The sequence below is a fragment of the Hakea prostrata genome, chromosome 5 (genome assembly GCF_041222555.1).
Source record: "Hakea prostrata isolate BN-2017 chromosome 5, UWA_Hpros_2, whole genome shotgun sequence".
In the NCBI taxonomy this organism is placed as follows: domain Eukaryota; kingdom Viridiplantae; phylum Streptophyta; class Magnoliopsida; order Proteales; family Proteaceae; genus Hakea; species Hakea prostrata.
The window spans coordinates 36732474-36757789 of NC_142604.1; the positions used below are offsets into that span (position 1 = coordinate 36732474).

A 25316-nucleotide genomic window follows, 5' to 3' on the forward strand; every position below is an offset into this window, starting at 1 on the left:
ATTGATAAACATGATACAACATTGAAGTAATATAATGTAAAAACAAAGCTACTGTTAAAAGACATATGTAGCAAGTCTAACATGATAAGGATATGAAATAGAAACTATATTTACTAGGATAGGAATACCAAGTCAAGATTTCCATATCCTAGGTAATTACATTGATAACTATCCTTACCTTGAATCGGAGAAGAGAATGGTCCAAGATCACAAGCAGTGGCCCAAATAGTCTTAAAGTCCTAAACAAGCATATATGAAAGGTTAGAGAAGAAATCAGAAAAATCGGAGATCAAACGAATCGAAGCGGGCAAAAGTTGTTGTGACAACTCTATTGGTCGATACATTTGGTCGATAGTATCGACCAATAGTATCGACCAATTCAATTCCAGGACAGCAAGCTGGCTTTTCGGATTCTTGCCCAGATTTGGTCTTCCTGGTCTCGGATTGACATGAAACTTGGAGGATAGTCTAGGCACAACATGGGGACACTAATTATCAAGAAACTTTCATAATCCAATGGTCCATTTGGAAATCCCCAAATTGACATATTAAGGTTAAGAGTTGTAGATCATAGCATTGGCTATAACTCAATGCAAATTAGGGGAAAACATGGGGGATTAGGTAGGGAATCGTTTAGAAGTAACATGGAGCACATATGCAAGGTATAGATTAAGTAAATCACGAGCTTCATCTCAGTTTTGGTAAATAAAGCAAGTTGGTAAGCAATAAATCATGGAAATGTGTAGTCAATGATCATGAGGTGAATCAATCATAGTCATATCGGTGAAAACATCATTGTATGGGGTTTAGAAGGTTCATGGCAAGGTGTATGCAAGGTTGCAGCACCTTGACCATGGTCCCAACAGTAAAATAGAGAAAAGATGAGTGAGAAAGTGATTAGGAGAGAGAGTCATACCTTTAAAGTGGAACAAGAAGGTAGGAATAAGTGGTTGGCAATGATTGATGAAGAAGATGCTTCACCACTACCAAGGAGGAGTTCTTGGGAGGCTCTCTCACGTTCCCAGATGTTAAAGACGCGAGGATAGGGCTCTAGTCTCGAGGAATAAATAAATAGAAAAGAATATTCTAAGAATCTTTAAATCTGGGCTCAGCAGACTTGTTGGTCGATACATTTGGTCGATGGTATCGACCAAAACCAACTCTGCAGAATTTTACAGAATAGTACAGCAACTTTAGGTGCGGACTTGGAGGTCTATACAAGGTCAAATTGCATGGGGTTTTCTCCTACAGTTCACTCAAGAGGTCTAGTTTCAGGGAGTACCTTCGGATTATGCACAGGAGTCCGTTTGCTATTTCAACTGTCTCGCTCTTCATCAGTGCGCAGATTCTAACTTAACACTAGTAATGTGCTCAAGGAAGGAGCAGCATCATCAATGTCCATAAACTGGAATCCCGACATTACGTCATCAACCAGTAGGGCCCATAAGTCCCTCCTACCACCACTTCGGGTCTTTGGACCTACAAACATAACAATGACCGGGTCGGGTCAAGGTTAGGTAAAAGCTGGATTTTACATTCTTCCCCCTTAAAGAATTCGTCCTCGAAATTGAAAGCGACTGTGCTACCAAAAAGATGAGGAAATTTCTCCTTCATTTCTTCTTCCTTCCCATGAAGCCTCTTCCGGGGTATGGTTCTTCCACCGAATCTTCACCAAAGGAATGGTGCGATTCCGCAGCTGCTTGTCCTTTTTATCTAGGATTTCAGTTGGTCCTTCATCGTAAGAAAGATCAGCACTAAGTCCTTCGGGTGCTTGCTGTAGTATGTGTTCCGGGTTCTCTATGTACTTCCGAAGCATCGAAACGTGGAACACATTGTGAACTCCAGCCAGAGATGGAGGCAAGGCCAAGCGATAAGCAACAGGTCCAACCCTTCCAAGATTTCAAAAGGTCCGATGAAGCGGGGCTAAGCTTCCTCTCACATTGAATCTCATCACACCTTTCATAGGTGATACCTTAAGGAAAACTTTCTCTCCAATAGGAAACTCCAGATCGGTCCTTCTCTTGTCGGCATAGGATTTGTCTTGACGGAGACTTAATCCTCTCTCTAATCATGTCGACCATAGCACTTGTAGCTTCAATCATTTCCGGGCCTAAGACTTTTCTTTACCTGTCTCAGTCCAATAAGAGGCGTTCTACAAGTGTTACCGTACAAAGCTTTAAAAGGAGCCATGCCTATTGTTGATTGATAACTGTTGTTAAGGCAAACTCCACTAAAGCTAAGTGATCATCCCAATTTCCACCCATGTCTACCACACAAGATCTAAGCATATCTTCTAAAATTTGAATCGTCCGCTCGGATTGTCCATCGAGGGGATGATGAGCTGTACTCGGTTTAATTGGGTTCCTGGGCTTTCTGCAATCCATTCAAAACCTTGGGTGAAAGGTACGGCGGCACAAACTCATCGGCCCCTGGTGTGGGGGGGCCCCGTGGTGGGCGTGGGGGTGGGGTGGTTGTGGGGGGGGGGGGGGGGGTTGTTGGGTGTGGGGGGGGGGGGGTTGGTCCCTCTCTCCCCAACCACCCCCCCGTGCGTTTTTTTTCTTTGGGGGGGGGGGGGGGGGGCCCGCCCGCCCCCGCCTGGGGGGGGGTTTGGGGTTGTTTTTGAAGTCGGGTTTTGTTTAACGTTGACTTTGAAGTTTGACCGTGATTTCAGTTTTACTATCTTTGAAAATCTTAGGAAGATGTCTTTGTGGGCCATCTCAGTAGAAGATATGGTGTTTGACCCAAAACCCATGGATATTGATGATGGTGTTTCCTTATGGAAACCTTACTTGATTTGGTGTTGAACTATTTATTTGTGAAGAAGAACTTGGTTGGTGGACCTAAAGCTTAGTTGGACCTGGTTTGAAGACATCCTTCCATACTAGGTAAGTAGTACGATGTATTGAAAGAAGCCCATCCAAAAATATTGAAGTTTAGCCCATTAAATCCCTATTTTTGAATAAGTTGTCCAGGCAGTGGCATTTTGGTAAATATCTGTTTTGAAGGTTTTCAAAAGCTTTATTTCTTTTAATTTCGTGGTAAACTTTTCCCACCATGTTTTTAAACCTCTAGATAGCGTGGGATCGACCTTTGAACTTCCTCTTTTGCAACCAATCAACCATCAGGGTCAGTTTGGTCAGTTTGGTGAAACCCTAGTAACTCTTGAACTCTTTGTGCTATTTAAAAGGGGGAACTCCATGTGTTTCACTCTCAATCTGTTTCTAAGTCTTTGGAGAACGAGGGAAGATTCCTATAACCTCTCCTTCGAAGCCAAGAAAGATCCTCAAGCATCTCTTCAGATTTCTTCATCGGTTTCTCTTCTAAAATGTTGGTATTCAATTCGCTTCTTCTTTAATTCATTCTTTCTTCTCTACTTCTGATTTTCTGATCATGAGAAGGGTGTTACACTACTGTAATGACCTCTTCTTTAATTCTTTTAGCCCTAGAGTGAATCCCCCAATTCACTCTATGATCTTGAAGCCATATGGCGATGATCCTTAAATTTGATCCCACCAAAGCTCTTAATGATACTTTCCCTAATTTCCTACCTATCTTTATTATTGTGGGGAAGGTCTCATATTATTACCATGACCTTCCCTTGTGTCCTCATGATTGATGAGTTGATCCTTGTTTTTCTTTGGAACAATTGGCAACCCTTTTATTTTCTATTAATTCATTGGACCCTCCCCAAAACCTTTCTTGATTGTAAATTCCTTGCCCTAAGGGTGAATCTTTATTCTCCTTAGTCTTTTCGTGGGATACACGGATTCTTGTTAGTAAATCCCTAATTGTATGATTTGAATTTGTTTCCCTTCACTTTAATTGAGAACCTTATTTTCTCTCATTAGTAGACCCTTTCTAATTCCATTCTTTATTTTGAAATACTAATGAGATTTTCCTTTATCTATCTTGGGTTGTTTTTGTGAGAATTAATTATGGGTAACTCTCATGAGAGGTAACCAACTCTTATGAGAGGTAACCATATATGAAACCCTATTGTTCTTTTATTTGTTGGAAACTTCCCAACACTTTTTCAGATTGTGCATTCTTTGTTTCTCTTTCCCATGGGTGAATCTTGATTCGTTGTTTCTCTTTCCCTTGGGTGATATTTGTGTTAACCTAAACTTGATCACTATATTTTCTTCATGATCCATGTTTAACCTAATTAGGATTCCTAATTATTCTTTCTTCGTTCTTGTTCTTTTTGAGATCAGGAAGAAGATGATGCATTCTTGCAACCATCTATTCCATGATCTCATTCTATTCTTTGAGATCTATGATCATCATCATGATCTTAACCCTAGCTAATAGATTCTTGAAACCTTAACCATAACCCTTGAATGATCTTTCTGGAAACCTCTTGTAACCTTCAATGTGAGGGAAACCTCATGGGTAATGTTTCGTTAACATAAACTAGATTTCCTATGATTTCTTGTTATTTTCTTGATAACAATCATTCCCTCTCTTTCCGTGATCATAACCTTTTCATGAGCCATATGTTATGATTAAACCCTAACCTCTTTGTTACAAACCTATTATGATTGATTTTTCGGACTATGATCTCCCCCATGTTTTCATTTGGGTTTGGTTGTACTTGGTCTTCAACCCCATGAGCAAAGCACCCTTGTATGGCAAATTTCATGGGGGCGGTTACTAGTGGCGGTCGCTTAACCTAAGCGACCGGCCCAAGCGACGCGCCCGGTCTGTTTTCGGGGATTTTGCCCTATTTTGCCCCCGAGACTTCTATAAAAGGCAACCTCCGTCTCATTAACGATTAATTTATTCGTTATTTCTTATTTGGGAGTTAAGACGGCTGCGGGGAAGATCCGAAAGAGTCTCGGAGTGCGACGGTGGTTTGGAGGATCGGTTCTCTTCTTCTCTGGCTTTCTGGTGTGAGGTATTGAGCTAACCCTTCGTTCTCTACTCTCTTATCTCCGTTAGTTTGATTTTACCCTTTTTCCTCGTCACTGTGATTACCCCTTGGTTATTCTTTACCTTTTTTTTATCTGCGTGAGATGGAATAACCATAAACAGAACCACGCTTCGTGAGATGGAAAATCCAATAAAGGAGAGGGTTAGGGATAATCCACTGATGATAGGGGATTGTTTTCTCTTACCCTTTTGGCTTAGGGAGTGTTTAATTCGAGACTTAGGATGAGATTACTCGAAAACCGGATTGAAATCGAGTAATCAGAAGCCTGAGTTTCGAATTGAAGCTCACTGTTTTTGGGGCGGTCACTAGTGGCGGTCGCTTAACCTAAGCGACCGGCACAAGCGACCGGCTGGTAAACAGTGACCAAATAGATTTCGGTTTTGATTCAATTTGGTTTTTTGTGACTTATATATTCTTGTAACCCTCTATATAGGTGTTCTCTATTTCAAGTAGAAGTCTTATAATAGTTTCTGGAATTCAAGTTAGAGGAGTTTTACTAAATTACAGGTAAGGACATGTATTCTTATTTATATGCAATTACATATACATGGTGATTCTGTTGTTCTATTTACTATTCTTTGATCATGTATCTTGCTGTAATTGTATAAAGCATGTAAATCTTATTGTATACTCGCTGTTTGTGGTATTCCTTGATGTACTTCATCTTTTATGATATTGCACAATTGTTCATGATATGATAAAGAGTGATGTAGTGTGATTGTGATGGAAGGGTATTCCATTGGGATATCTTGGCTTGGGATATCAGAAGGCTGTGGAATGGGACACATGCCTGCTGATGTCTCCAGCACTATCATGATTACTTGATGACATACTTAGGGAGTCTAGAATTGCATGGCTAGGTACCCCACATGCTATTACCCTTTCGGCAGGGGAATTGAAGCCGGGTGACCCGTGACAATGGTGACGTGACTATGTTTCATCCAACAGCGGTAACCAGTCCGTGCGGAGACTCAGTGGTCCACTGTTGGTCATGTAATGGTAGGGTTGCATATGTTAGGGTTGGGCTCATGGACGTCCAAGGAGCGGACCGGGTGTCGCGAGGAGTCATGAGAGCATCCGCCCCAATAATATGTGGATGACCATAGGGTTAAGGAGTGGAGTCCAACAGAGGTAGCCAGTCCGTGAGGATTCTTACTCCTAGGTTGCGAAGGATACTGAACCGAGTTGGTTGGTGCCATAGGGGAAGTATCTGGACTTCATATAGTATGTTACCATTATGACCTTGCATTGGATTAGAAACCCCGACATGCGCCAGTACTCGTTGCCAATGGTCGTGGTGAGAGAGTGTTGACTTAACCCCCAGCCACGGTTTTGAGAGCCAGGGGTGGACTTACCCCTTTGCCCAGGATCCCTACAGAGGTAACCGGTCCTTGCCGGATCGGAGTGATGAGACTTACCCAAAGGAGGGCTGGTGTATATCTTAAAGCATGTCAGCCATTAGAGACTTGCATAGTTAGATCTTAGTAGCATTCATATTTCGCATATCATCCATATCATTTCATATGTGCATTCGTGGATTGTATTGACATATATATGAGAATTGCTTGTTCCTTACTGAGTTCGTTGGAACTCATTCCTTTCATTGTATGTATTATATAAACTGTACAGATGGTTGCACAACGTCGGAAGTTGGAGATGATTCGTATGAAAGAGCCTTCTCATTTGAAGCTGATGTGGCATAGACAGTGATACATGAACTTGCAGAGCATGAAGCCTCCTGAAGATGAAGATTATTTAGTTATTCTTTTTGCTTTCGCTGAACTCGATATTACATTTGATTCTTGATTCTTTCCTTTGATTATTTCTTGGATATTTATTGGAGTATTTGGACTCCTGGAACCTGTTTATTAATTATTGCACTTTTCTTGCTCTTGATTATCTGTATTTGTATTTATTATTATTGATAGACTAAAACCATGGATCCTGTGACGGATCGCACCCACGGGTTGTCGGGCGGGTAACCCGGGCCTGGCGGGCGGGGTGTGACAAAGCTAGTCACGAAGTCCATGGATATATCTTCCCACTTCCAACTAGGAACGGGAAGGGGCTGAAGTAATCCGGACGGAGGCTGGCGAACTGCTTTAACACGCTGACAAGTCTCGCACTTGGCAACAAAGTCTTCCACATCCGCCTTCAAGCTATTCCACCAAAAATGTTCCCTTAAGTCTTTATACATTTTGGTACCCCCAGGGTGTATTGTAAAGATCGATTGGTGTGCTTCTTTCAATATTTCCTTCTTGATTTCATCAACAGCAGGCACACAGAGTCTACCTCTAAACAATAAGGCACCATCTAAAGATGTACTAAAAGCAGGGTCCATCTCTGAATTCGTGGCAACCTTCCCAACCTTCTCTCTCAGTTCAGGGTCAGAACTTTGCAAAGCGACGATCCGGTCTCTAAGGGTGGATCTTGCCGTCATGGCAAAAAGAATACAATCCGAACCCTCAGGCACCACTTCTAAGCCAAACCTTTCCATTGACAGCAATAAAGGTCGACTCAAAGCACACAAATTCAAATCCTTCTTCTGACTCTTCCTACTAAGAGCATCTGCAACTACATTTGCTTTACCTGGGTGATATTGGATGTCACAATCATAGTCAGAAACCAACTCCAGCCATCTTCTTTGTCTCATATTTAGCTCTTTCTGGGTGAAGAAGTATTTCAAACTCTTATGATCTGTGAAGATAGCGATTTTCTCACCGTATAGGTAATGTCTCCAAATCTTTAAAGCAAAAACAACGGCGGCAAGCTCTAAGTCGTGAGTGGGATAATTCCGCTCATAGTCTTTCAATTGTCGAGAAGCATAAGCCACAACTTTTCCGTGTTGCATCAACACACAACCCAATCCGATCATGGAAGCATCGGTGTAGACTGTCAACCCACCGGAACTATCAGGTATAGTCAAAACCGGGGCACTTGTCAATCTAACCTTCAGCTCTTCAAAATTCCTCTCGCAAGACTCGGTCCAAACGAACTTCTCTTCCTTTCTAGTTAGCTTAGTCATAGGGGCAGCCAACCTAGAAAAATTCTCGATGAATCTCCGATAGTATCCTGCCAATCCAAGGAAACTTCTTATCTCGAGCCACGGTCTTCGGTCTTTCCCAATCGGTAACGGTCTGCACTTTTTCCGGGTCGACACGAATACCTTCGGCTGAAACAACATGGCCAAGAAACACTACCCTTGAGAGCCAAAAGCCACACTTGCTAAACTTAGCATAAAGTTTCTTTTCTCTCAACCTTTGCAAAGTGAAGTTCAGATGTTCCGCATGCTCTTCTTCACTCTTCGAGTAAATCAAGATGTCATCAATGAATACGATCACAAACTTATCGAGCACATCCTGAAATACCCGGTTCATGAGGTCCATGAACACGGCAGGGGCATTTGTTAAGCCAAAAGGCATAACTTTGAATTCGTAGTGTCCATACCTTGTTCGGAATGCCGTCTTGAAGATATCACTTGACTTCACTTTCAACTGGTGATACCCTGATCTTAAGTCAATCTTCGAGAAAACAGACGCACCCTTCAACTGGTCAAACAGGTCGTCAATCCGAGGCAACGGGTATCTGTTCTAGATCGTTAACTTGTTCAACTCTCTGTAGTCAATGCATAGGCGCATACTACCATCTTTCTTTTTAACGAACAAGACCGGAGCTCCCCAGGGTGACACACTTGGCTGCACAAAACCTCTATCCAGGAGTTCATTCAACTGAGCTTGCAACTCCTCTAGCTCGGTAGGCGCCATCCTGTAAGGAGCTTTAGACACCGGAGACGCTCCAGGAGTTAAGTCTATGGAAAACTCAACCTCTCTATCAGGGGGCAGTCCTGATAATTCGTCTGGAAACACATCCGCGAAGTTACAAACTACACTGATATCTTCAGGTCTCTTCTTTTCCTTAACCTTGCTTCCAGATGAAACATCCTCCACTAGGGAGTGGACTTGCATTAAGGCGGTCAAGGTCTTCTTGCTCACTCTTCCCTTCCTTCCTTGGAACTCCAAAACTGAATTCCCCTCCAATCGGAATTGGATCTTCTTTGAAGAGCACAAGATCACAGCGTCAGAGACGGAAGGTGGTCAGAAAGTTCGCTCAGCGAATGGATAAGAACTGGAGGACACCCTACCTTGAGATTCATGAAAAACACTATTTAAACTTAGAAAAGGAAACTGGGAAGAAATTGATATAATTCTTTTGTTTAATTCCGCTGAACTCTTAGTCACGTTTATTCATTATTTCTTTCCTTTATTATTGTTATTGGAGGATTTGGACTCCTGTAATTCCTTTAATTCATTTATTGAACAATTGTTGCTCTTGATTATCTTTATTTGTATTTAATATTGTTGATAGACTAAAACAGTTGATCCTATGGCGGATCACTCCCACGGGTTGTCGGGCAGGTAACCGAGACCGGCGGGTGGGGTGTGACAACTTTGAAATCTTATTGTCCATGTTCTTCAAATAGGTTGGGGTTGGCATGTGCATGGAAGGAATAGAACAAAATCCAGTTGTATATGAGTTGATGTCTGAAATGGCATTTCGCAATGAAAAAGTTGAACTTAAGGTACTTGAAACTTCTCCATTGTGAAATAATTTTTACTTGCTTATAGGATTATCTATGCATTTCTATTTCTTTTTTCCCCTATCAAGCTGGAACTTTTATTTTTGTCTACCATGTAGGGATCCACAAATGGAAAAGATGTATTACACTCTTCTGCTGTTTATGCTAATTTTATATTGGTTAGAAGGGATATTTTCACTGCCTGTTGGATTGATTATTTTATGTCCAGTACCGTAGTCAATTTGTTCATATAAATGAAGGGAATGTTTTAAGGGAATAACCACTGAAATATTGTTTTGTGTTCTTGTTAATTTGTCAGATCATCAACATAGCTGAAGAGGTGTCAAGTTTGTTTTGAGTGCTCAAAGTCTTGTTGAGAGGGAAAAGAAAGAGCCTTCACTTGGAGTAAGTTGGAGAAGTGATGATATGGAGTTGATATTATCTATGGTGAAGAAGCTCACTAGAGGGCAAGTATAAAAATGAAAATTGTAAAATAGAGCATTCCTGTTAAATAGTGTAATTCATTTGTAAAATTGAATTTGGATTGATGGAATTGGATATTCATTTGTAAATTGAATTTAGATTGATGGAATTGAATTTGGCTTTTTGGAACAATTTTTTTTTAATTAAAAAAAACCTATCCCGGCGTTTGTAAAATGCCTGCATAAGTATTATATACCGGCGTTTATCAAAAACGCAGTCATAAGTATTATATGCCGGCGTACAAACATATTTAATGGCGTTTTATGGGAATGCCGCAACAAGTACTTTTGACGGCGTTTTTTAGAAACGCCGTTAAAAGTGCCGGCGTAAGGGCCCATCACCGGCGCTTCCATTTAACGTCGCTGTAACAATACGGTGGCGTTTGTTGCGGCATTTTCGAACCGCCGAGAAAGTTTTACAGCGGCACTTTTTTTCTTATGGCGGCGTTTCCGAAACGCCACCGTAAGTCCGTTTTCTTGTAGTGATATATGAATCTAACTCTAACATATGCTAGTCTCTAGTGGTGGACATATATTAAGATAGAACACCATACTCCTTTGGACAGTCTCAATCACTCTCCTTGGCTCTTAAAAACGGCTCTTAGGTTTTCTGTGGTAGTTGGGCCAGGGCATCCATCTCAAACATTCACCATGGCTGGGGTTTAGGTCACTACTCTCTCACTCCACCATTGGTATGAGTATTAGCACGTATTAGGGTTATACCTAGCCTAATGGAAGTCATCTAGTGAGTCATATCAACCTCGAGGTTGATACCTCCTTTTTGTGCCCCAAGCAGTCCATTCCAATACTTTCCCCCTACGAGTCATCGTATCCTATGGCTCCAACCAACTTGGACTACGGACTCGTAACCCTATTGGTTATCCACATATAATAAACGAGAAGCTCTCATGTCCTCTCATGGGTTGTCTATCGGTCTTGAACGCTCATAATCCCCATTGCTGCCACTGGTCACTCGGCCTCAATACCCTCGCCGATAGGGTGAGATATGACGGGGTTTCCAAGCCAAACACATCTAGACAAGTCCTAGGTATGCCATCTAGTAATTATAGAAAGCGCTAAGGGGCATCATAGGAAAGCGTCCCATACCACCTCCACTGATGTCCTAATAAGCATGCATTTATCATTATTTATTTTTGATTTAATTTCCCATACTTAATTTAATTAAAAGATAGATAATTGAGTATTTTTGTGTATTTTTCAGGATAAGGTGATTTTGGTTATTAGAGATAATGTGGAGTAAATTGGAAAATATATTAGATATTGGTGGATTTTAAATCATGGGACTCAATCTTGTTGCCCAAGAGAGCATCTCTTAGCCAAATTGGAAATAGGTGGAGGTCTAAAGAACAAAATTGGTAATAAATCTGAAAATCGTGTAAACAGACCTACCTTCAGTATTTTGGGCATATCTCTCTTGTATAAGCTCAGATTCTGATGATTTAAGATGCTATGGAACGATATCGAAAACATCTACAAATTTTAAGTTTTGAGTTTTTCCAAAATCTGAACGACTGAAGGTCTAATTGATGGGTAAATAGAGGGAATTCATTGTGTGTGTGATACATAAAAGAGAAGCCAGCCACAGAGAAGAGGGGAAGCCGGTCGGATCTTGTCTCTCATCTCTCTCATTGCTCAAGAAGAAGACCACATCTCTCTCTCTCTCTCTCTCTCTCTCTCTCTCTCTCTCTCTATGTTTCATCTTTATTTGTCTTATAAACTTTGTGATAATGAGTAGTTAGTTACTTTCTTTGGGATGTAGATGAACCAATGCTTATTTCATTAATTTGAATGGTCTATATCTTCTAGTTGATTGTGTTTGAGTATGGCCAAATATGTTCTATAGCTCAGCAAACTAAGCGTGCCAAGTTTCGGCGAAGGACGATAGTCTTGCAAAGATAGGGCATATCTAGGAAGACCATCCTTAATTTGCTTTGAAGTGTAGAGTTATATCGGCTAGTGAAAAGCATTGGGGATTCGAAATCCCAAAGGCCTTCACGTATTCATAGTTTAAGTTTTTGCATTAATTAATAGATTTAATTTAAATATACTTTTGTTGAATTCAATCTTAGTAACTTAGCCTTTTAGTTCCCTATAGTTCGACCCCATACTTTCTGCTATCTAGATTAGTATAGGATTTTATTTTTGATTGGTTAGTGACACGATCATGTCCTATGACAGAAATACCAAAAAGGCATTCCCCATTTCACAACCACGACAAGTAATCACATTACAATATGATTCCATATATCATATCATATCATATCATAATCCATTCATATTCCAATATTCACATTCATACAAACATGCATATCACATAATGAATATCATATTGAAGTTACAAAGGCATATCCATCATGCATAAGTCCTAAACACGATAAATAAGATCATGCTCTCAAAATATAAAGTAAATGATGCTATTTGTAAGTGAATGTCCTTACCTTAAGTTCAATTCGAAATCTCCAAAGGATGGATCAAAGGATAGGTTCAAGTTGCTGAGGAAACCCTAATCATATAAGTATAAGTATTAGGAACAACCCTAAAGGATTGAAGATGAAACGGGGTTAAAACATGGCAACTTGCTATCACTGTAACCTTTGGTTGCTTAGCCTGGCTACTTGAAGAGACCAAGGCAATCAACCAAGCCTTCCAAGTTGTGAAACACTGCCCTAACCTTAACCCGGATACTCTTTTGTCTGTAGGTCCGAAGACCCGAAGTAGAAGTGAAAGTCAACTATGGGCCATATTGGTAGAAGATATAGTGTTCAACTCTGAACCTATGGAGATTGAAGATGATGCCCCATACTTGAAGGCAGTGTTGGATATAGAGAAGAGACTGCACCTTGATGAAGAGAAGATTAGTTGATGACCTTAGAGCTTGGTGGGATATGATTTAAAGCCATTTTTCCATGCTAGGTATGTTATAGAATATGTGTTTAAAGTTTCGTTTGATTCCGAGTAGTGGAAGACCCTCAAATCCCTGTCTTTGGCTTTGTTGACAGCCTGGGTCGACTGCTTGGGTCGACTGAGCCATGCTACCCAGCCTAATCGACCCAGAGATACTGAACTCGAACAAAATCTTCTGTTTTGAGTATCTTGCTATATATACCCCATGACTTCGTGATTTTAGTATCCCTAGCCTCCATAACACTTAGAGAACGAAGGGAAACCATCTCCAAGCCTCCAAGAGTGAAGAAGAAGACCTAATCTTGCAATCTTGCAAACTCTCTCTCTTGTTCTTCAATTAAAGGTTAGTATTCTATCTTTTGTGTTATTGATTTATTCTTTCTATGATCACTCTCATCTTTGAACTGAGAATATGATGAAGATGCTGCAACCTTGTAGTCATATCTTTACAATCTCTTTTCATTCTCTTGTGCTATGATCATCTCATTCATTCTTGACATGATTCTTATGATTTTTTCTTAAACTATGATAATATACCTATTTTGATTTATTCTAGCATTATAGATGCTTCTCTATGATTATTCATACCTCTAATCTACTGTGTTCTTGTACTAGAATGAGATCTAATCATCTCTAGTTCATCTCTTTCATTCATAGCATGTTTCCAATGAAAACTATGATTTTTACCAAAATAGAAACTATGATTCCAAATTAGTAAGTAATGGTTTTAATGGTGGTTTGATGTCTAAATTATGCTTTTTAGTCTTAGACTACTGTGTTAGACATTCTTTCTAAGTTTCGTCGCATTCCGGTTTGTGTAGCATAGGTTTCGAATCAAGATTCCTCTTTTTATTTTCGGATTTGCTCTTGGGCAGATTGCCTGGGTCGACTAGAGCACTCAACCCAGCCAATCAACCCGCAAGAACAGAATCTGATTTCTTCATCCGATTCAATTCGATTGATGCTTATTCTTTTAGGACTACTTCCTAATGATTGTGTGATGCTATTCTAGGGTTTATTTGCTAACTTTGGGATTCATCCTCTTGTCCGTCCGAAATACATTCGAATCTATTTAAGGTAAGGAAGTTGTTACCATATTAACATAGATTGCATAGATTTAGTTTCTAATTTGGGAACTACTTAGATTTTCTACTGTTATGTTAGTTTCTATTATGATATGAATGCTGCAAGTACATTAGGATCTTATTTCCTTATTTACTTTATATACTTGATTATGTATGAATACTTACTCATGTATGTTTCTTATTTATTTAATGTCTTATTATACTCTTTCATATGATGAGATATCTGTCGTGGATGATATGACTGAATTATGATTGTAATTGTTTAGGTATGATTTGGGATTGGGGAATGTCCTTTTGACATTTCTGTCCTTGGACCTCATTGGGAGTAGTATGGGATATTTCCAATGTTGCCCTTTGACGCTTTCCCGGATTATTTGTTGTCATACCTAGGACTTGTCTAGCAGTGTTTGGCTAGGTTATACCCCTATTATATCAGACCCAATTCGGAAGGGTATTGAGACCGAATGACATGTGGTAGCAATGGGGCTTTATGGGCACTCAAGACCGGTAACCAACCCGTGAAGGGGACATGAATCACATTGTGGGGGCCATTTATGGGTAGAGTTGCATATGAATAGACTTTGGCTCATGGGCATTCAAGACCGGTAACCAACCCGTGAGAAGACATGAGAGCTTCCCGTTTACTATATGTGGATGACCTATAGGGTTGATGAGTCCATAGTCTGGGACTATGTTGACTCTAGTGTGAAGGATATCGGAAAGGATCGCCAGGGGCGAGGAATGGACGTATCTGGATCTGAGTTGATGTAACTAAGTAGAAGACTTGCATTGGGCTAGGCTTAACCCTGACATGCGCCAATACTTAGACCAATGGTGATGTGAGAGAGAGGTGACTTAACCCCCAACCAAGGAATGTCCAAGAAGGATGCAAGACCCAACTACCACCGGCAGACCCAAGATGCTAAGATGGCTGAGGGGGAGTGATTGACGTACCCAAAGAAGTATGGTGCTATGACTTAAAAGCATGTCTGCTTATAGAGACCAGCATACATAGAGTTAGACTCCTACATACATTGTTTGTCTCATATCATATCATCTTATACTTTGTTTGTGTTACTATGTTATTTATGCTGTTATGGAATAACTTGCCTTGCTGAGTTTCTTTTGAAACTCACTCCTTTTTGTACAATATCGTTTGTTAGATTATTCTACAGGTCTTGATGGCTATGAAGCGCAATATGAGGAAGCGCAAGATGAAGAAGCGTACCATACGCAAAGTGTTGGCGACTACGAAGATTACTTTGAGGATCCCTCGAGTGGTCTCTCTTGTTACCAAGATTAGCCCTACTGTGGAGTGGGAGCGTCTGAGCGTAATCGATGAAGTCTATGTTTATGAAGACATCCTTTATAAAGTAGAAAAGACTCTAGTTTAGTTAGAATATATCTTTCTTTCTTGTCTTTAGAATCAGTTGTAACCACTTTGATTTTCGAACTACATTCCACTGTACTCGTGGAGTGAGTTTCCGCCTCACTCTATATTTGATTTTATATATCTATTGGTATCTTTTCCGCACTCTGATGATTATTCCGTTACTTTACTTTGATTCATTTGAATTTTATTGTTAACATTGATTTAGTCTTGTTCTTGATTATATTGTTGTGAATGTGGGAGGTTGATTTTACTAACTACTAGATCTTGTGGACTGTAGATCACACACTTGGGTATGCCAGATAGGGTACCGGCTGGGTGGATGTGACACCAGTACAGGTGGTAAAACCTAGATTTGGTTCGAAACTCATCGTTTGAGTCCCAAACAATCCCAAATTAATAGGAACACTCTAAAATAATATAGGGAGACTATCTAACATGGTTAGGCCTCAATCATGGTCAACTTAATAAAAACCTAACGGATCACATACTAGGCTTCATCCGAAATCAATCCGCAGATTTCATGAATAGACTAGAGTGAATGGGGATTCACTCTAGGACTAAGAAAAAAAATAGATCAATGTCTAAAAATGACTTAGAAATAGATCTAGCATGGATTAGAAATCAAATCAATCAAAAGAGAATACAATCATGAAGGTCATGCTAGGCTTTTACCGAAATCGCATCGTGATGTTCACGGAAGGAATAGAGTGAATGGGGATTCACTCTAAGACTATGAAGATGAAAGAGTAGGTCATTACAGCAACATAAGACCTACCTTACAATCACAATAATGGGTATAATCAATAGAGAGAATAAATCTAGAAGGAATGAGAATGTCTACTAACCTTGAAGAAGAAGAGTCTTTTAGTGAAAAGTCTCACGGATGCTTGGGGATCTTCCTTGGCCTTGGAGAGAATGTTTTAGGGTTCTTTTAATGTTCTTCAATAGCTTAATGACAAACTGACTCAAATTAGATCAAAGATTGAATATACAGGGCTTTGGAAACCTAATTCTCCAAAAGTACTAAAACTGTACTAGGGATGATTGGTTGCTTGACTTGGGCACTTGGGGCGACCAAGGCAGGCTGCCAACCTATACCTTTTTTGACAGAAAATAAACTTTGGTCTCTGGAAGCCACAAACTCCTCTTGGGTCCTTTTCCAAGTTATAAAAGGGTCTTACCTAGTTTTATGGGACCTTCCATTTGTGTCATTACCACGCTCATAGTCCATCTACCAAGTCCGTCATCATTCAAGTTGCATCGTCTTCCAAACTCAGACAAGGTTTTCATCATAGGATCATCACCATCTACTTTCATTGATTCTAAGTCAAATCCAATGGGTTCAATTGGGATGGCCCACGACTGTCTTCTTCCTTCACTTCGGGTTTTTGGGCCTACTATATGAATTTTCGGGTTAGGGTTGTGAGGGATTTCACACCAAATATCGCCAGTTGGACAGGTATACAAGATCAGTTGACTAGTTAGTCAACCCCCCCACCCTAGAATGATCATGAGCAAAACCCCCCATTTCAAAATCATTGCACGTTCGAAATGGGACTTTGGGGTCTTCAAATTCACAATATTAGGGTCCCCAAAGTACCATCCAAACATCCCAAATAGGTCTCAAGTGAAAAGCCCCAAATTTGGCTCTCCGTGTCTACCTGCGAACGTCTCAAAGAGGTTCAAAATGGTTTTGAATGCATGATTTGCACAATTTTTGCAAAATAAAAATAACTACAAGTGCACAGTACTGTGTAGCTAACGGGTCGATCTCAGGGAGATATGCCATTTAGAATTTAACCTCTTAATGGTAATGCGAGAGTGCAATGATTCAAATCTGTTAACTAATTAATTAAACTAAACGAGTGGTCCTAATCCATACATCTAATGCAATCGAATTGAGATGAAAAATAAAGTAAACAAAATCTAACCATTCATCATCTAATAAATATAAAAAAAATTAAAAAAATAAAAAGCATAAAAAAATGTAGGAAAAAAAAAGCATAAAGTAAATAACAAAGTAATAAAAAGAAAAGAGAAACCTTAACCAAAGAGAGGCATGACTATAGGCATCTTTGATCAAGGACTCAGGGGAAAGGAAAACAATAAATAAGTGTTGAAAATAAATCCTAAGTTAAGAATATGGAGGGGTAGACAGAAGCGGGAACGGGGGGGGGGGAGAGAAGATTATTGGCGAAGGTTACTTGCATCTTTGAATCTCCAAAAGCTTGAACGAACGATTTGAATCTCCAAAAGCTTGAATGAACGATTTGAATCTCAACCAACCCTAACAATCAGATCTAGAATAATCTAGATCTGTAATTGCTAAACCCAGAGAAAAATGAATCCTCAAACTTGAACTTGAAATTGAAGTTGCATTGATAAAAAGAAAGGAAATACACTCGCATAAAATAAATTACACAACTTCAATATTCCTTGTATTACATAGAAAATTAAAACCTAAGCATTCAATGTAGAAACTAGAGCTCACAAAGTAATCAAAGAACTAGAGAAAACCTAGAGCAAGCTAAAGAGAATAGAAGGTGCAATACTTAAATAAACTAAAGAGAAAAAAAAGTGTCCAAGATCTAAGAGGGGAGGTAATATTTATAAGAAATGTAGAATGATTTACGAATAAGGAAATAAATAAAATAAAATAATAATAAATAGATAGAGAATAGTGAAATAAAAAAATAAAGAGAGGACCTAAATTCTTTACAAATTCTAAGCATAAAGAGAGAGAGAGACAAAGAGAGAGAGAGAGAGAGAGACAAAGAGTGGAGAAGAAAAAAATAAAATAAATATACTAGTACAAATGAAGAGGGAAAGTGGAGAGAAGGAAAGAAGAATATATATATATATATATATATATATATATATATATATAGGGTTAATTAAGGGGAAAAATAAACTTAAATAGTGTAAGGAATAGAAAGTGGAGAGCGAGAGCGAGAGAGAGAAAACTAATTAGAGAAATAAATAAAATCCAATAAGATAAAATCTTCTAGAAAATCTTACAAAAAAATTAGAAAATCCTAATATTTGACTCTTGTGGGCCCCATATATTTTTCAATTACAATAAAGAAAAATAAAATAAAAATCCTAATCTAATCTCAACCGTATATCAAAATTGGCTCATTTATTTTTTTAAATATTTTGGAGTTGGCTCATAATTGCATCTCTAGCCCATCATACTCCAAATCAGGCCCATTTTCACATTTGAGAATTTGAACAGACCTCTTGATGTGTGAAATTGCATGTTTCATACCCAAAACTCCAAATATTCGCTCAAGTCCAAAAAATTCATAAATTTGCAAAAACAAAATAAAACCCAAGGTAGCTCCACTCTAAGTGTGTAAAATGCAATGCTTTATGCCCTAAGATTTCACACATAAATATGCTCATCAGACAATCAACTCTCAAAGGTGTTGGAAGACACAAAGTGTGAAATTCTTCACAACCTTAACCCGAAAATCTATATTGTAGGTTCAAAAACCCGAAGTGTAGGAAGAAGACAATTGTGGGCCATTCAAATTGGGCCCATTGAATCTTACTTGGAACCAATAGAAGTAGATGGACATGATGCTAAGATAAACTTTGTCGGATTTCAAAAGAATATTTAGCTTGAATGATGACAGACTTGGTAGATGGACCAAGAGTACAGTAATGACACAAATGGAAGGTCCCAAAAAACCATGTAAGACATTTCTATAACTTGGAAAAGTAGAAAGATAGAGCTTTCGGAGGACCAAAATACAATTTTAACCAAAGAAGTACAGGTTAGCAGCCTGCCTTGGTCACCCCAAGCAACCAACTCAGGCGACCAACCAATACCGGGGCAGAATTGTCACTTTTTGGAAATTAGGTTTCTAAAGCCCTATTTAATCAAATTTCGTTCTAATTCATGTCATTGTGTCATAAGGCTTTTAGAGAATGTCAGAGGCATTCTAGAACTCTCTCTCCAAGGTCAAGGAAGATTTTCAAGTATTCATGAAGTTTTTCGATCAACGATTCTTCTTCTTCAAGGTTAGCGATTACTCTCTTCCTTCTAGTTCTACTTTCTCTTTTGTTTCTACCTAATCTAGAGACTTTGAAGAAGGTCTCTTGGTAAATGCCTAAGCATGAATCTATATGATTGTATTTTCTTTGATTAGTTTGATTTCCAATCAATGCTAGATGACATTCTAAGTTGTTTTTAGACCTCATTCACTTTTATCTTAGTCCTAAAGTGAATCCCCATTCACTCTAGTCTATCCGTGAATCTGCGGTTTGATTTCGAATGAAACCTAATATAGGACGCATTAGGTTTTCACTCCTTTGATCATGATTGATGCCTAAATCATATTAGATAGTATCCCACTATTATTTTAAAGTTTTCTAAATATTTCAGAGTGTTTTGGAACCCAAACGATGAGTTTTCAACCAATTTTAGGTTTGTTCGTACACATAGCCTTGGTCGATTGGCTTGGCAGCCCGGGCAACCAGGCCAAGCGACCAAAGGGTACAGTAACAGAAAAATGCCCTATTTTGCCCTCTTTTCATTTTCAAAACTTTAGATTTTGTTCCTAACATTAAATCATCTAATTATTAGGTTTATTTGTGAAGTTTGAACCTACCTTTTGGTCTACTATTTGAAGGTTACAAGTCGACAACAAGGTGATGACGTTCACTTACAAATAGCATAAGTTACTTTCATATTTTGTAATAGAACTCGAATGCATGATCTACATTACTGTTTTAGGAATTATTCATGATAGATATGCCTCTGTAATTTCATAAGGTTATAGTAATGATGATATGCATACTTGTTAAGAATGTGAATGTTTGGAATGGGAATGGATTATGATATAATGTTATATTTGGAATTATATTGTAATGTGATTGCTGAAGTTGTGATTGTGGAATGGGAAATGCCAATTGGTATCTCTGTCTAGGGATGTCAATTGAGGTGGTATGGGATGCTTTCCTATGATGCCCATTGGCACTTTCCATGATTACTGGATGTCATACCTAAGATTGGTCTAGAAGTGTTTGGTTAGAAAGCCTGTCATATCTCACCCTATCAGCATGGGTATTGAGGCCAAGTAACCCATGGCAGCAATGGGGACTATGGGTGCTCAAAATCGATATCCAATCCATGAGAGGACATAATCACATTGTAGGGGGTCATTTATTAGTAAGGTTGCATTATAATAAGTCTAGGCTCATAGGTGCTCAAGACCGGTAGACAACCCATGAGAGGATATGAGAGCTTCCCATTTATTATATGTGGATGACCAATAGGGTTAACAATCCATAGTCTGATTTGGTTGGAGCTATAGGATACGATGACTTTAGGGGGAAAGGTACAGAAACTGATTGTGAGAGGCAAGTAAGGAAAGTATCTGACCTTAAGTTTTATATGACTCAATAGATGACGTGCATTGGGCTAGGAATAACCTTGACACGTGCCACTACTCATACCAATGGTGGAGTGAGAGAGTGGTGACCTAAAACCCAGCCATGGTGATAGTATGAGATGGATGCCTTGACCCAACTACCGCGGAGAACCCAAAAGACGTGCTTAAGAGCCATGAGGGAGAGTGACTGAGACTGCTTAGAGGAGTAAGATGTTCTACCTTAATGCATGTCCACCACTAGAGACTAGCATATATTAGAGTTAGATGCATACTTGCACATTGTCTCATATCATATTGCATCATGTTTTATTTTTGAATATTGATTATAATGATTATCTATATTTGAACTACTTGTTGAGTTGTTTTAAGCTCACCCTTCGAGAACAATCATTTGTTTAGATGATTATGCAGGTAAGGAAGGGATCCCGAGCTCCTGTTTGGAGGACCCTTCCCTATATTATGCAGCTAAGGAAGCAATGGGAGATGATAGTGGCCTGTGTTATGACTCGACAACCAGTATGTAGTACTATCACGACATCGATCAACAATGATAGACAATGCCTTGCCCGCTTATAGGATTATGAACCGGATGTTGATCCCAAGCCACAAGTACACAAGCCCACTGAGAAGAAGGCTAGAACAGAAGAAGAAGAAGAAGAAGAAGAAGAACCTTTAGAGGATATATATTAGTTTGATAGACTTCTTTAATTATTCCAGTTGTAATACTTTAGTTTACTATTCTTTTGTGTTTGACTATTAGAGTTTATTTTTCGCATACTCTTTTACTCTGATTACTTTGGTATCATTTTTTTCGCACTCTGATTAGTTTTGAGATCTTTTTGAGATCCATTCATTGTTTATTCTTTTAATTACATTAGTACAATGATTATTTCTTGCTCATGATTATACTATTGTGCTATGTGGGAGGATGATTGTTGAGACTTGATCTTCGGGACTGTGGATTACACCTCTGGGTATTTCAGTTGGGTTACCAGCTAGGGGGATGTGACACAATAAGAAATAATGAAAAGCATTCAATGCAACCTAACCACTCCAACAACCATAACCTAGCATTCATTACTAATAAACACAATCAAAATTAGGTTAGAAAAGAGGGTTTTTCAAGAATACTCACATTTCTAAGCATTATCGCGATGATTGGAGCTTCGATGTGATCTTGCATGGAAGGAAACCACCAAACTCCTTGGATTTCTCCTCTCCCATGTCTTTTACAAGGTCATCCACTCCTATGGGGTTCATTTCCAAACTTTCAGGCTCGACTTGAATGGTCCACGATTATTGTCTACTTAAGGTCCAGGTTCGTGGTCCTGAAACCAAGGGTTAAAGGGTAAGAAATTCGAGAGATTTCACATTTTCCTTCACTAAGATTTTTCTCACAAGGTTTTAACGAGGTACGTTATTTATTCATGGATATTCAAGGGGGAGTTTTATAAATAATATTGATTACGGATGTTTATCACCCCCAAAGAGATCATACCAAAAGATGTTTCTCAACGTGCAATTTTGGAGATTACATTCTTATGTTAACTAAATATCACAACAATGCATCATTCAATATCAAAATCATCTTATTGTATGCAAGAATCATATATTGTATTTCCTTGTAGATTCTGATATTTCCATATTGACGAAGATGCTACTACTATAAATATGTAATGCACACAACTCAACAAGAGTTCAATTTATCTTGTCCTAATTTTCTTTCTTATATTTAATATATATTTTCTATTTTATAACACAAAGCATTAATTAGTTTAGTTATTCGGAAAATAATTCCATAATGACTTTCTTGAGGGAATAAAAAGTTAAAAACTGTCAAAATATTGAATAAAAGATCCAATACAATATATTAAATAAGATTTCTCATATATATTAAATAAAAGTTCCGTTCAATATTTAAAAAAAAAAAAAAAAACTCCCTCTCAATATGAAATGAATTTTTAATACCCATTAGATAACAAAATAGTTTTTTGTCATTTTTTAGGTTCCTCGAACTAAGAAACACCATAATTGCTTTTATATGAACTAGCAAAGAGGTCCTAAATTATTGAATAAAAAACAACAAAAATCATGTGTACATGAAGGTGGAATTTTGCTAGTAGAAGAAAAATAAAGAAAGGGGAGAAAAAATAAAAAAGAAAAAAGAAAAAAAGTTACATAGATAGATTAAAGCGACAGAAATAGAAGGTAATTTAGTTATTTTAAAATATCAAGGAAGAAGCACAGAAAAGAATTCACTTTCTTTGTTTTAGGAATAAAGCTAAGACAATTGAGAGGGAAATAAAAATAAATAGATAGAAATTAGAAAGTGAAGATTTAGAATCCCTTTGGCCATTAAAACTGAAATTAAATAATTTTTTCCAAAATTAAACTCTGTTAGATTTTAAAACTTAATACCGGGAATTTTCCCTTAATAACTACAAATCAAGTGGAGTCGCCTTCCCTTAGAGATATATATAAACTGATCTCATCTCATCATGCAGAGATCAAATCATCTTTCTCGCCATGCCTTGCCTTATCTGCCTCACCCTCCTCACCCTCCTCTCCCTCCTCTTCACAATCTCCTCCTCTTCACTCTCTCCTGAGATCATCCACAAAGCCTGCAATGCAACACGTTTTCCCGCTACATGCGAGGCTGCTTTGAAAAGCTCCAATCTTACCCAGAATGCGAAACCCATCAAGATCGTCCAAGCAGCCATGTCCGTCTCCGCTGAGAACCTCAAGACCGCCCAGTCTATGGTGAAAACCATCTTAAACGTCTCTGCCGACACCAACGTGAACCGTTCCGTTGCGGCCAAGTCCTGCATGGGGATTCTACACAATTCAGAATACCGGCTATCATCGGCGGCTGACGCTTTTCCACGTGGCAAAATCAAGGACGCCCGTGCTTGGATGAGCGCGTCACTCGGTTACCAGTACGCTTGCTGGTCAACCCTGAAGTACGTAGTCAACGATACACAAACAGTAAACCAAATGGTCAACCAAACCATGGCTTTCATGAACTCCTCGTTGATTCCGCTGACCAGCAATGCTCTCAGTATGATGGTCTCTTACGATCTCTTCCGAGACAAACTCGAATCCTGGAGACCTCCGTTGACGGAAAGAAACGGCTTTTGGGAGGACGGTGTTGGCGCTAAAGTGTCAAGCTCCGCCTTCAGAGGCGGTTTCCCAGCCGGTTTGACGGCGGACGTCACCGTCTGTAAAGACGGATCTGGTTGTAATTACACGACGGTGCAGGCGGCGGTGGACGCTGCTCCCAATTACCGGTTAGATCGTAAGTTCGTCATCCATATCAAGAAAGGTGTGTACGACGAGATCGTACACGTCCTACTTACAAAGAAGAATCTAGTCTTTCTCGGTGATGGTATGGGCAAAACCGTCATTACGGGCTCCTTGAACGCTGGCATGCCGGGCGTCACCACCTATACTTCAGCAACCGTTACGGTGTTAGGGGATGGTTTTATGGCTCGGAACCTAACCATTCAGAACACGGCCGGACCGGATAAGCATCAAGCCGTGGCATTACTGTTGGACAGCGACCAATCGATCATAGAGAATTGTGAGCTCCTCGGCAACCAAGACACTCTCTATGCCTACACCTTGCGTCAGTACTACAAGGGCTGCCGCATTGAAGGCAATGTGGACTTCATCTTCGGAAACTCCGCGGCTGTGTTCGAAGAGTGCATGATTTTGATCCGGCCTCGACAGGTCAACCCAGAGAAAGGCGAGAAAAATACGGTAACAGCCCATGGTCGGACCGACCCGGCCCAATCCACAGGGTTCGTTTTCCGGAATTGCACTGTAAACGGAACAGGCGAATACATGAAATTGTACTACAATAATACAAAGGTTCACCGGAACTACTTGGGGAGGCCATGGAAGGAGTATTCAAGAACAGTATTCATACATTGTAATTTGGAAGCTCTCATTACACCAGACGGTTGGTTGACGTGGGCGGACACTTCCCTGTCTAAACTCTATTATGGTGAGTTCCGGAATTCGGTCTGTGGTGCAAATATAACAGGGAGGGCGAACTGGACTAGTCAGATACCGGAGGAACATGTCTCTGTTTATTCTCCACAGAAATTCATTCAACTGGATGGCTGGCACCATGTAAAGCAGAAACCTTGAAAAGAAAAATCTTCTGTGGAAGTAGACTTAGGCTCTTTTTTGTATTAATTCTCATTCTCTATTATGCCTATTTAAAATAAATGAGTACAAGAATTCATTATTGGTCAAGAATGAAAAATGGTTTAGTGACTTTTGTCGAAAATAAATTATGGAACGAAAAATTAGTTTAATATGTCAAAATTGTTATAAAATAAAGAGAAAATATATTAGATACAAAGAAGAAAGACAAGATGAGTTCAATCGAACTAATTCATTCCAGTTAAGTGCATTACATATTTATAGTAGAAGGAGCATCTACTCTGATATGGAAATACAATATATGATTCTTGCACACAATAAGATATTCTTGATATGGAAAGATAGATTGCCGC

The 25316-nt window shown here is 39.2% G+C and overlaps 1 pseudogene; it reads left to right on the top strand.

Moving 5' to 3' along the window:
• Positions 1–23313: 23313 nt before the first annotated feature.
• LOC149015894 (putative pectinesterase/pectinesterase inhibitor 51 pseudogene) lies at positions 23314–24945 on the top strand (annotated as a pseudogene).
• Positions 24946–25316: the final 371 nt, after the last annotated feature.